This window comes from Cololabis saira, chromosome 4 (assembly GCF_033807715.1).
Source record: "Cololabis saira isolate AMF1-May2022 chromosome 4, fColSai1.1, whole genome shotgun sequence".
In the NCBI taxonomy this organism is placed as follows: Eukaryota; Metazoa; Chordata; class Actinopteri; order Beloniformes; family Belonidae; genus Cololabis; species Cololabis saira.
This window is the reverse complement of record NC_084590.1, coordinates 22,937,176-22,950,114: the sequence shown is the minus strand read 5'-3', so window position 1 is coordinate 22,950,114 and position 12,939 is coordinate 22,937,176. Positions and strand designations below refer to the sequence as shown.

At 39.1% G+C, this 12,939-nt stretch overlaps 1 protein-coding gene across 1 annotated transcript in view; it reads left to right on the top strand.

Moving 5' to 3' along the window:
• The window catches only part of pid1 (phosphotyrosine interaction domain containing 1), a 42,002-nt gene that overhangs the window by 3,752 nt on the left and 25,311 nt on the right, over nucleotides 1-12,939 (top strand). The gene's annotated exons all lie outside the window — the stretch shown is intronic.

Below are 12,939 nucleotides of genomic sequence, written 5' to 3'. Positions count from 1 at the left end.
AAAAATAAAATGAACCAATGTTTCCTACTTCACATCAAATTATAACGCAATCTGACATCCATTAAATGGAGGACAGTTCAGTGTTTGCCAGTAGCACAATGTCTGCTGCGATACGATGTGATTTAGTTTGATTCAGGACCTAGTGATCAGGATGAGACTATGTGATATGTTGATTAAACAAACTCACTTCAATTCATAGAAAATCAGTGAGAAACATACGTTTCATTTACTTCGTTTCAGATTTTTATTTCTGGGAACAACTAGAGAGGTGAATGAAAAGAGGAGATCAGTTCGTTTGATAAAAGTATAGACCACAAGATAATGTGTTATGATCAATTCGTATCATCGTTATTACTCGTTCATCATTGAATCGATGTATCAGTGTAGATCGATGGATCACCGCTGCAACTTCTTATGTGTCCAATTTTATTAGAGTTGCTCCGTCTTCCACGGCCCTCTGGACGGAGGAACAGGACTAAATGTTGGTCTAATAGCCTGAAGAACATTTTCTTTCTTAGAGCTATGACTTCAGAGACACCTGCTCTACACATGTGACCTTGTCCCTGGTGTTTTATCTCACTATTGCACACTCTTTCACTGCAAAGCATATGAAGGTTTTAACTTACATGTTTGGTCCATTATTGTTCTTGTTTTGAATCTGTATTTCTGAACCTGGGTAGCACCAAACTAAATGTAATTGTAAAACGACAATAAACTGCCTTATTTCTTATGTCTTTGGTGCCAAAGACAGACTGCGGCTGCCATCCTCTTTTTGGCTGAAAACGTGCAAACAGTCATCCAAAGGTTCAGCACAGTAGAAGTGTCCCATGGACCACTGAGGGTGTGAGGTGTGCAGGGCTCAGTTTTATGACCATTATGAGTGCATCATCCTGGTCCTTGGGGTGTACTCTGCAGTAACAACATTGTCAGTGTGAAAACGTATCTCCTCAAAATACTAAAGGAACAAGTGCACTATTTCGGCCATGTCCTTAGTCTGTGGCTGTGGCTCAAAACAAGCAAAAGAAAAGCTGTAGAGGCACTTTCTTTATCTTCAGACTAAAATGATTTGGTTTTCATCAGCATCAGTGATAATTACTTCATGGTGGTAGTGCAAGTGGGATGCAGGTTGCTTCAGGACAGCGCCCGAAAAAGGAAAAAAATTATGGCATGGGATCAAAAGATATGTTGATATTTTTTCCTCCAGAACTCACAGGAGTGAAGTTCGCTCAGGTGTTGAATATTGTTGATATGAGCGCAACTAAACCAGTTGAATAACCAACAACCCTGGAAATATGGCAGGGAGCGTAGGAACCCTACATACATGACTTTACCAGTTTAAGTTTATAGATCATTTTGTGTGAAATTGAAGGAGCAAACAAAAGTTTTAACTTAAAAGTAAACAATCCACTAAATCCTCTGTTCTTATGTTGTAAATATGACTTTCATGTACATTTTCTCTAGCTGTTTTGATGCAGGCAAATAATAACCATTTTGACAAAATGTTTGAATTTTTGTAAAAATAACTTTTTATAGTTGCCAAATTACTGTGTGCTCAAATTAGATTTTGTTCATTGAGACATTCCCAGGCTTGTGACACTCAAACCAGAGTAACCCTGTTAACTTGTATCATTTCTGCGAGTTGTTATTGACATTTAATGCATATTTAATGCATATATACATCATTTCTTATGATAATTAACATAAAAGTTATTACCACTGGAATTTGGTGTAAAACAAAGCTTAGTGTAATAATAAAGTGAAACAGGCTGAATCCACATTTCATGCATCTTCTCTGTGTGACTGACCGAAAAAATAACTTGTGGGCTGTTATAAGTTTTGGATTTAGATTATGGAAGTTCTGCAAATATAAAACAGTTGGTGGATATATGGTTTGAATAGGGGTAGTCTGCTGATTTACACATGTGGTTCACTTCGTGGCCAGCGAGAATAGCTGGATAATGTCCAGACTTTAGACAGATCCAGGGGAGCTGGAAAGTCTGAAAAGTAAACCCAAAGATGTTATCAGGGTTCTGTCACATAAATCCAGCCATAAACTCTGCTTTACCGACTGGTGGAATGCAGCAGTCATGACATGATGGAGTTTTTAAAATTTTACGATTCAGATTTTTAAATTGCTTTTCATTTAAACATCCAACTAGTAACTCAGATTGGGAAGATATGAGAGATTTGGTGTGTTCGATATTTGGCTTCCACCGGCCCCTCTCTTGGAGCACTGCTGAGACTAAATGAGGAAAAATCGGTTGTCATTTTTTCCTGTCGATTTCAGAAAAAAGAGAAAAAATAGATATACTAAACTCGACTAGCTGTATCCTAGCTACAGTATATCCATCATTCAATGTGTGTGATACCATGCTCATTCACAGCCATTTCCACCAGTACAGAATGTACCAAAACAATAACAATGGGGAGGTGGTTGGATTTATGCAATGATCCATTCAGTAGCATTCTGGATCCTCTAATTCTTTGTATTGAGGATAAAAAGATTTACGATGGCTGGCCAAGATAAAATGCACCCATGCTACACATAAAAAGGCTTCCTTTAACTAACAGGTTATTTTAAGCTTTCAGATTAAATAGACTCTTCAAGAAACAGACTAAACATTGACATTTTTTTTAGAATCACACCAGTACACGACCATTGCCTGCTTTGTAACCATGGCAACACCATCTTTTAGGCTGGTATCTTTCACCTCCTGAATGGTGAGGTTTGAAAATAGAACGCTCAGTTAGCTGACATAGATTTAGCTTATTATGTTTTTTATCTTAATGTATGTTTTTTTTTTTCTGATCTTCAGTATCTGTGCATGTTATTCTCTCTTGTTCTGTTCTTTGTTGCCATAGCAACACCTGCTGTCTTGCTGCATCTTTGTCTCACACTCAGGCAGGAAGAGGATGGCAGAAAGAGATAGATGGAGGTGTGATGGTGATGAGATACAGGTTGTGGCGTTAGTTGTGCAGTGCCACTGGTAAGGTTTCGTGTTTGGGAGTTAAATGTGCGCTGCAAGACGGTGGGTTGATGAAGCATCGTGCCTCTGTGTGCCTGCGTCCGTTTCCCTTGCTGAGTACATCCCTTAGCTGGTTTCAGGGGCCCTTCCTCTCCAGGCAGAGGCCACACTAGTTCCCCAACCGACACATTGCACAACCTGCAGTGGTCTGGGAATGTCAGCGTACACGCACATAGACTCACTTATGCTGCTTACACATGCAGTAACATGCCTCCTTTTTGAGCTACAAGGCATATTCCTTTCCAAGGTTTTCTGCTCTTTCTTTAACTTAAATGTAACAAACAGGGCTGTGATGGTTTTAAAAAAAAAAGAAAAAAGGAGACCTGACGGTACAGAAATAGCTGACGAAGGTCAAACACAGTCAGAAACAGCTTCTGTTTTTTCTTTTTTTTTTTTGCCTGTTCTTGTTGCTGTGGCCACCAACATTTGCCTTTGTTTGTTTGTCTGTCCATCTGTCTGAGGTTGCTTTGTAGGCATGGCTATGTTGAGTGTGGTCTTGGTAGCAGAAGGAATTCACAAACAGACTGTCATAGTTCCTCTTTTTTCAGCCAGCACACACTTGCCGTATGGCTTTTATTTGGCTCACTAATTAGTTTTCTTTATATTTAATAAATAAACAAAATCTACTGATGGGGAAAGTCTAGATTTTTTTCTATAGATTTAGTTTGTCTTATCCATTATAAGAGGGATCTGTCTCAACATAATTTATCTTCTGTCATACAAAAACAGCTGGTGTTTTATGAGGAAGCTAGCTGTACACTGTTTTAACAGAACCTTGGTTGTGTATGTCATGTAACATACAACATGTATGTAGAGAGCCAGAGGAGGAGAGCTAATCGCAGTCAAGCAGTTGCTGAATAGTCAGAAAAGGTGCTTTGTATTTCAAATTAAAACTGGGAACTAAGTCACATGTAGTGTCTGTTCTTTTTATGACCATAACCACATTTTACTGAATTCTTTTTCCAGAAGTTGAACATTTATTTATATTGGCTGAGTTGGAATTTACTAATAGTCACTAATCTATTCACATGCAAGCCAGTGTGGTTTTGGAAGTGGGAATAGCCTATCCAAACAACTTAATACCAGGAACATAAACCTGTTTTTGAGGGCACTATAAATTCACAGGCCACTTCATTAGGTATACCAGGTGTCCCTAATAAAATGTGAGTGTCTTTGGATATTTTGCTGTAGATTGGATCAGTGGTTGTCAAGAAAAAGTAATAACTCACACATAAACATATACAACACTGAAACAGAAAAGGTTGAAAACAGTAATGTAAAAAATAATGAGATTCTTACATTTATTATGACTTATTTGGATTTCTGATAGTTTGATCCTCGTATTTTTCACATTTTGTCTTGCACACCTCGTTTGTGCATAAATATGCATTAATTCCCCCATTTAAGGTCTGTAACACATTCCAAAAAGGTTTCTTCACTCTGTGGCTTTGCATTCAGAATACCAGTGGCAGCTGGTAGTTGAAACAGAGATTGAAACATATAATTTTTAACCTGAATAAGCTGTGTGCGTTGAGTCATGTTGAGACATCTTTTGAATTACAGTATGTGGAAAGAAATTGATTGTTAAATTTTAGACATTGAGCGATTACTTTAAAGATGGTGTCAGACTATGTGACTTTCAGAGTTGGCAGATTGCTGGTCTGTTCAGATTACATGACACGCTGTCTTCGTAATCGGGGCTCTTGAAGTTTGTTATGCAGCTATCAGTCACATGACAGTGACCTGCTCATGTGAGTGATCAGTTGCATGACATCTGGAAATCGCATGACAAGGTCACTGTCAAACTTCAAGAGTCCCGATTACAAAGACGGCAAGTCCCGTAATATGTACAGAAATCAAACAATGACTTTAAAGTTGGTTTCAGACTATGTGACTTTCAGAGTTGGCAGGTTGGCATGACAGTGATCTGGTCATGCGACTGATCAGTCTGTGGTCACAACAAAACACGAGTGGATTGTTTGAAAATGATTTGTATGATTTGTTCAGAACACAAAGGAAAAAAGAAACGACAATGAAAAGAAAACGAATGGATTGGCACATGTGGTAGCAGAGACTTTCTGTCCCACAGAGAAAACCTTTTAAATGGAAAAATCAGCTGCCTGCTTTATTTTGGCATGAAACTTACGGATCTCTTCTTGCTTTGTGGATTTCATCTTTGGAATTCCCTTCTTTATGATCCCAAAACTTTGCTCCCATTGGCTGTGACGGACTCTCCCAGCAGCTCCAGATATTTGGCTTATTCAGTATCCGTCAACCATTGGCAATGGCTCAGCGCCTCATTGGCGAGTGTCTTTTACAAATCTTTAAGACTTTTACACATTGTGGTCTAGTCCTGACAACCCACTGATTTGCAACCGACACCATGCTTAGTCTGAAGGTGCTCTTAGCTACATAACTACAGCACATGTGGTTAACTAATACTTCCTTCTAATACACAACATTTCAGAGGTGAATATTGTACTTTTTATTTAATGTATCTGGGAACTTTAGTTACTAGTACATTTAAACACAAGATTTTAATTTTTAATATTTATAAAGTCTTAAATATACTGTTCATTGTTTTGTTAAAGATGAGATCTTACGTAGAAGTCAATTTAAAATGCTTGGTTTGGAATCCTTGGATTGATTGATGGCATTTGTTTGGTCAGATAAAATTGTTGTAAATTATTCATTAAGTATGATTTTCAGTTTTAATTAGAATTAAAAGTCTAAAAAAGCATTTGAGATATTGCAAGTTTAAGATGTTATACCAAAAGGTTGATCACTAACAAAAACTCCAGGCTTGTATTTTTCTTTTTGACCAAAGCCAGCTAATTAGTTAATTCAGTCTGACACATACATCGTTAACTACCTGAACATTTCCCGTGTTCTTGATAGTAGTGCCTGTTTTCTGTCATTAGCAGGTCTGGGCTCTGTGAAGGCTATTTAAGATGTTGCAGTGGGTTCTTTGTTTACGTCAAAGAGCTGTTGATGTTTTTACCACCAGCCGGAGATTGCCACCCTCAGGCTTTGTGGTTTGGATGCTTTAATGTTTACTTCATCCTACAGAGTTAACTCACCAACTACAATGTCCAAGCACTGGCCTTCTCCGTCCTACCTGCTGTCATGCTCAAACGCTCCAGCAAATAAAAAGATAAAGAAAAAAAAATATATGTACATATAAAGTTTCCGCATGAAGGAACCTTCCTAAGCTTTGAGCCCGTTCAGACATATTTCCTCTCGTAAATTGTCCACAGATCAGAGGGTGGAGGTGGTGTGGCAGGCAGCTGAGATAGTTGCAGGGAACTGGAAGGCTGCATCCCTCTTTTTCATCCGGGCAGTAACTGCCACAACATGTGGACGTCAGCCCCTCCTGCATTAAGTTCACACGAGAAAGCTTGTGTTTTGTTTGTGGAAATTAGCAGATTGAAGCTCGCTTCCCGCCCATTGCAATCGAAGGTTTAAGCATCTTCATGAGCAAATTCAAGAAAGATCCATTTGACTTTTAACTGTAACTCATGTCCTGTCCTCTCAGTGAATAAAATGTTCTTTCACACTAAGTCTCTTGTTACATATTATAAACATGAGGAGTTGTTTTTTCATGCCAATTGTGGCACGTTTAGGAAACTTGTTTCTGTGTCTGTAATAACTCAAGTGACATATTACCAGTGGTGTACAGTAACGGAGTAAATTTACTTGAGTACTGTACTTAAGTACATATCCAGAGGATTTGTACTTTACTTGAGTATTAGATTTCTTTGGTACTTATTACTCTTACTTGAATACATTTCCAAGACAAATATTTTTACTTTTACTCGAGTAAATTTCTAGGAAGGCTAAAAAGTACTCGTTACTTTCAGGTCTGCTCTTTTTTCTTCTTCCCTAAAATCCTATTGGACACAAGCGGTTTTTGTCAAAGGAGGAGACCTATCACAGTGCACGCTCTCCGCTGGGATGTACGTAAAGCGGAAATACGTCAAGCCTCCTCAAAACGATACCGCCAAAGTAGCCTGCGTTTGTCAAGACAGAGCCGCAACAAGTCAAGACATAACTGCAACAATGTCTACGCCTGTGTCAGGAGAAGAAAGACAATCCGCTGAGTCGTCTGAGTCTGATAATGAGCCGGACTCGATTTTGATTTGTTTTTGGTGTTTCTGCAGGTTTTATATAACATTGTGGTTCTAAAAGCAGCACATCAGTGCAGCTGGTTTCAAAGAGTTAATTCTCAGAAACAAGAGTTAAAAGATCCTTAAATTAATTTAGAAAAAATATAGTAATTTACTGATGTGGAAAATAAGAAATTTACTCTTACTCTTACTTTTACTTAAAGTAAATTTAAAAGCATTTACTTTTGGATACTTAAGTACCTTTAAAAACAAGTACTTTTCTACTCTTACTCGAGTGATATTTTGACTGAGCTACTTTTACTTGTAACGGAGTAAATTTTGACCAGTAGTATTTGTACTCTTACTCAAGTACTGGGGTCGAGTACTCTGTCCACCTCTGCATATTACACAGTCTTAACGATTGTTTTGTATCATTAACAGCTAGTGGAAATGTGACAGGACATGTACGAATATGCTGTAACATAAAAGACGACGTTTAGGAAACAGCCATCTATGAAAAAGAATGCAGATTCCAAAATTCCCCAAAAGGAAAATACATTCAGTGCCTTTTATTAGGATTCACATATTCTTATGATTTATTTCATGAACAACAACAACAACAAAAGAGAAAAACATTTATCCTAGTATTCGATTGCTAATGTCATTGTGTAGTTCATACTGCTTTGTGACAAAATAACACAAAGCTGGAGATTTTTTTAATCCTTATGCATAAGAAAATTGTGGATCACGGGGCTTGATAACATTTGGATTTTGATTTGAATTTGAAAATGAAAAACTGGGCTGCGGAGCAGATGATTCATCAGCAAGCATCATGTCCCACTCTTTTGTTACTTGCCAACGCTCTCTACATGTGTGCCAGGGTGTTGTTTATGCAGAGGCATCCTAAAAGCAGCCTAATGTTGATGACCAACTGTTTCTGATTGAACTCTGCGTAACATGACTCACCAAGACTTGGGTTGCTTGGATGGAACCAGTAGCTATTTGTGTGTCGGCAGGGGGTGGTGGCAGTGGACTAATTGACTCATTCATTTTCTTTTTTCCACTTTTGAACACAGACATCTGTATGCGTTCCTTTTTGATGGCTCAACACAAGTTCCAGTGGTTTTCCACACTTTTGTCACGATCCCATCTCTATAATCCCTAGTTACTCTGTCTCAGTGGGTGGGGCCAAGTGCCTATTTTCACCCTCTTATTGAGTATCTTACCATGATATTGACCTGAGAACCTCCTTCCTCCCAGAACGCACACCCAGGGGGCCTTAAGTTTAACTTACCATCTGTGTGACCTGTTAAGCTCATCAAATTCACTCTTATAGCCTGACTGAAGCTTTAATTTCTCATGGATGTGAATGTTCGACTGCTTTCCTGGAATTTCCATATTTTTAGACAGACCATTGTTAATTTGGCCAAACGTTTAGAAAAATATGCTCTTACCTTGTTTTTAATGGGTGCCCTGAATACCACTGTAGGGGCTCCAGAGCTTCATTAGACCATTACAACAGATATTCAATAACTTGCTAGTAGATAGATTTCTATAACAAAATTCAGAGTGGAACGTCAACTTGATCCAGACATTCGTGTCCAGACCCGGATATGGATGATTTCCTACAGTAATTGGAAACATGTTTGCCAGGACATTGAGGACAACGATTCAGGGAGGTTAAGTTTTTACTTATGACTTTGGTCATCCTCCATAATTTCACCAGCATGCCTTACTTCAGTTTCTTTGGAGAGGGAGAACTCAGAGAGAGACGTTCAAATGAGCCACACTGGCGGACTGAGCAGTGCGCTTATTAGTAGTGTGACAAAATGTATTTCAAGCAACACGTAGAGGCTTTCACGTAAATCAAACATTTACATAGTGTGTGTGGAGCTCAGGGTCTTGCATGATTACTCAGGTATCTCTCTTAAAACAATGTTGTTATGCATACCCCTGAAAGAGGACCATTGTTTGGAGATTTGATGTGGTCACACGACAGCGGAAGGCTTGAAGTGTGTACAGGACCCTCGCCCCGCAACCGGCTCGAAACCAAACTAGCCCACACTGCCCTGATGGTGGAGACAAGAAGACTTGCCAAGTTAAAGTCGGGAATTGGATATCTTACACAGTAACTTCACAAGGAGACTGCTGGGACTGAGGAATTTACAAAAAGAAACATTTAAATGTAGTGAAAATATTGTGAATAGAATTCCAGTGTTACTCTACAAGCAGCTCTCCACTCAGGCCTTTTGCTCCTGGAGGGGTGGAGGGAGTGTACCCCCCCATCTCCTCCTCCTCCTCTCTGTCACTCAGTAACGGGGCCAGCCGCAGGAATGCGAACTGCTGTCAGGAAGCTGTAAAATGCTGATGTGGAGGTCAGCGAGCATTAAGACACATGTGGCTTTACTTTCACAAGTCTGCCCCCCCCTCTTCCTTCATCCATTTCTTTTTTCTTGTCTTATCATCTTCCTAATTGCTGCTCCCTTCCTTTATGATTCTTGTCTTCACATGAATGTCCACCGGGGTGAGAGTGCACGTTCAGAGGTGCTCTGTTGGGTTTGCATCATTTTACTAGAATACATCATATTATGACAATGGACATATATGTATTGTGCAATTAGGAACGGCTCTTTGTAATAGAGTTCACTTTTAGCGGGCCGCTGTTATTACATAAGACTATGCAAGTGTAGTTGGTAGACACCAAGCTGCTTTCTGTACCTTTACTGAGGACATTCTGCTTGGATTGAAAAGGCAACACCGAAGACTGATGAAAGCCTCTTTGGCAGGGTTGCCTGTTTTTGTCTCGTGAAAATGTTGACCATCTGTTGCATAAAATATAGCCTTTCTGCATTCCAACACTGGGGACAACTGAAGTTCCTGCGAGTTTGGGAAAAGTAGGTGACAAGACTTATAAAAGTGATCTAAACTTAAAGGGGACCTATTATGAAAAACATGTTTTCTCTTGTTTTAACATATATAAAGTGGTCTCCCCTCAGCCTGCCAACTCAGAGAAGGAGGAAAGCAACCAAATTCTGCAGTGTCTGAACAGCCGCCCGGATGAGCCGTCCAGTGTGATGTGGATCTACGAGCCGTTCAGATTCTGCGCCCGTCGTTAAGTAACGACGGGCGCGTTTTACATAGGTTGGCCTCCGATGCGTGAAACCACGCCCACAACTAACTCCGCCAGCCGGAGCTTCCGCCATTTTTTTGTAGCGGTGTATCGGGTCATTCAGGCAGCCAATCAGCACAGTGCCTCATTATCATAGCCCCGCCCACTCAGAATCCTGCATAGAGAATGAGGGTAGAGAATGGGAAGATAAAGACATGGCTCAGAGGCGGAATTTCTAATTTATTTAGCAAAAACAATCTTGTTTTTAAGACATTCAAGGCCTGTTTAAAATAGGTATTAGATGACATAATAGGTCCCCTTTAAATAATAATATATATTTATTTTTTGCAATTTGACAGTTTCCTGAGGTCTTAAGGAAATGTCATACATGCCTATGAGTGAGGTTGACTGTCATTAGGATTTTATCAGTTCCCTTCACAGGTATTGGTAGTTGTTGGTATCAGAACTTGCTGGTGATTTTATTGATACTATACCCTGTTGTCTCAAGCAATGAAACACTAGGGGATTATAATCAGTTTGTCATAATTAATTTGAGACGGATACCTATTGAGTAACACTTTACTGAAGCATGTCATACTGACAGTTCGTCTGAAACTGTTTCAATAAGCTCGTCTCCTGCTGCTCACTGTCATTCTGATATAAGTTTGATCCGTAGTGACTTCAGCATGGTAGAGTGGTGGAAGTGCCGTCACCTCGCACCAAGAAAGTTCCCAGTTGGAATCCCAACTGAAGCCCTTTTAGCAAGGTTCGCACGTTTACCCAAGCTTCCTCCCACATTCCAGGAAAAGGTTTTGGGTTGAATTTGGGTTAAATGGTGATTTTTTTTAACTGTCTGCAGGAGTTAGTGTGAGCATGATGGACCGGCAACATGTGAAGCAATTCGGCCCTCAAAAACAGAAATTTTAATCTGCTGCAGGCCCCGATTCAGTTTGTAAACATGGCCATTTGTGGTATATCGTGGCGGGCGGAAACCGAAACCGTCTGGAAATGATGAGGCAGTTGCTCAGATTGGCTTCATGAGCTGTACTTCTGGGTTGCAGTGTATAAACATCCACCGTGGAGAGAGTGCAGGTTCAGAGTTGCCCTGTTGAGGTGCATCATTTTACATATTGCCCAACATCATCCATAGCATAGAATACGGTAGGATATTTCCCTTTTTTCTAACTCGGTTATCTAATTTAAATTAAATAATCTTGGAATACGTCATAAAGACAAAAGCTTTAAGTTTTATTGATGGTAAGAAAAATAAGATGCACATCTATTGTATTTTAAAGACTGTTGCTGTTTTTACTTTAATGAATGTTTTCATTTAAGGACAGAAACATTTTTTGTCGTGAAGGCATTCAGATATAAGCAACTATCATTCCCGATGCCACCCTTGCACTTTTAAAATGCCATTGTTTCCTTTTAAGATTATTCAAACATTTGAATGTCGTTGAATGTGAAGTGTTTTTTTAATGGAAAATGGAAAGCCAAATAATATTTGCCTCCCATTTTATTCATAAAACTTAATCGATCAAAACAAAAAAACCTGTAATACGATCTGAACCGTGAGGTATGCGATCCTTTACAACCCTGATTTGCCAAGAATATGTCATGTGATCATCACCAGATCTGCACTGACATCCCATCTTCACCAAACACGGTACAACCATGTTCTTCCAAACTCATCCCACATGGTGTGTCTGAGCTACTGCGTATTGCTTGTCGGAGAGCATTTGTGGCTGTGGTCACATTAGTATTGAACCACTACAACTCCTCAACACTCTGCATGAAACAACAGTGGCTGCAATCTTCAGGAGCTGTGGCTAAGCTGTGACAGCTTTCAGCAATAACACTCCCGTTTCTCCCAGAATCTCTCTTGAGCGTGCTTGAAGTGGTAGTCCTCATATTAAAAGTCTGTATATTTTGCTACTTTCAAGGAAGTCCAGAAATCCCACAGGGGTGCGTTGGCAGTGCTCGGACGACCGTGTGGTTCTGCTAGGCTTCAGGAAGCACCGGTGTTGGGGTGTTATATGAAAGATTAGGGCTGGGCGATATGGACCAAAAGTCATATCTCGATATTTTCTAGCTGAATGGCGATACTCGATATATATCTCGATATTTTTTCTGTGCCATAATTGGGTTTTCCCCCAAAGCATTATAGCATCTCTGTTAGCTTCATTTTTTTCTGAGGCAAACCCTTAAAAAAACAGTCAGTTTTAATACAAAGTCGTGCCAAATGTCACACAGGTACCTTTATTAACAGAGGTCTGCACAATATCAAAATGTATAAAACAAATGAAATAAAAATAAACTGCCTGCATATATAGAATAAAAATGCTTCTTGAATAAAATAAAACAAATATCCCTTTCCTGCATAACAATTAAATTAAAATACACTGTACAATTAATACAATGTAGACAGTAACAGGCAGACTTTTCCACTGAGGTTGACAGTTGTGCAAATAACAAAACATTTGTGCAAATCTCAAACAAAACATTCAAGTCAATTTGTCACAAAATAAGCTATATCAAAATCATTAAAAAAAAAAAATATATTTTTTTTTTTTTTTTTTTTTTTTTTTTTTTTAAATCGATATAAACGATATTGTCTTGTACCATATCGCGTTTGAAAATATATCGATATATATTAAAATCTCGATATATCGCCCAGCCCTATGAAAGATGGATGCCT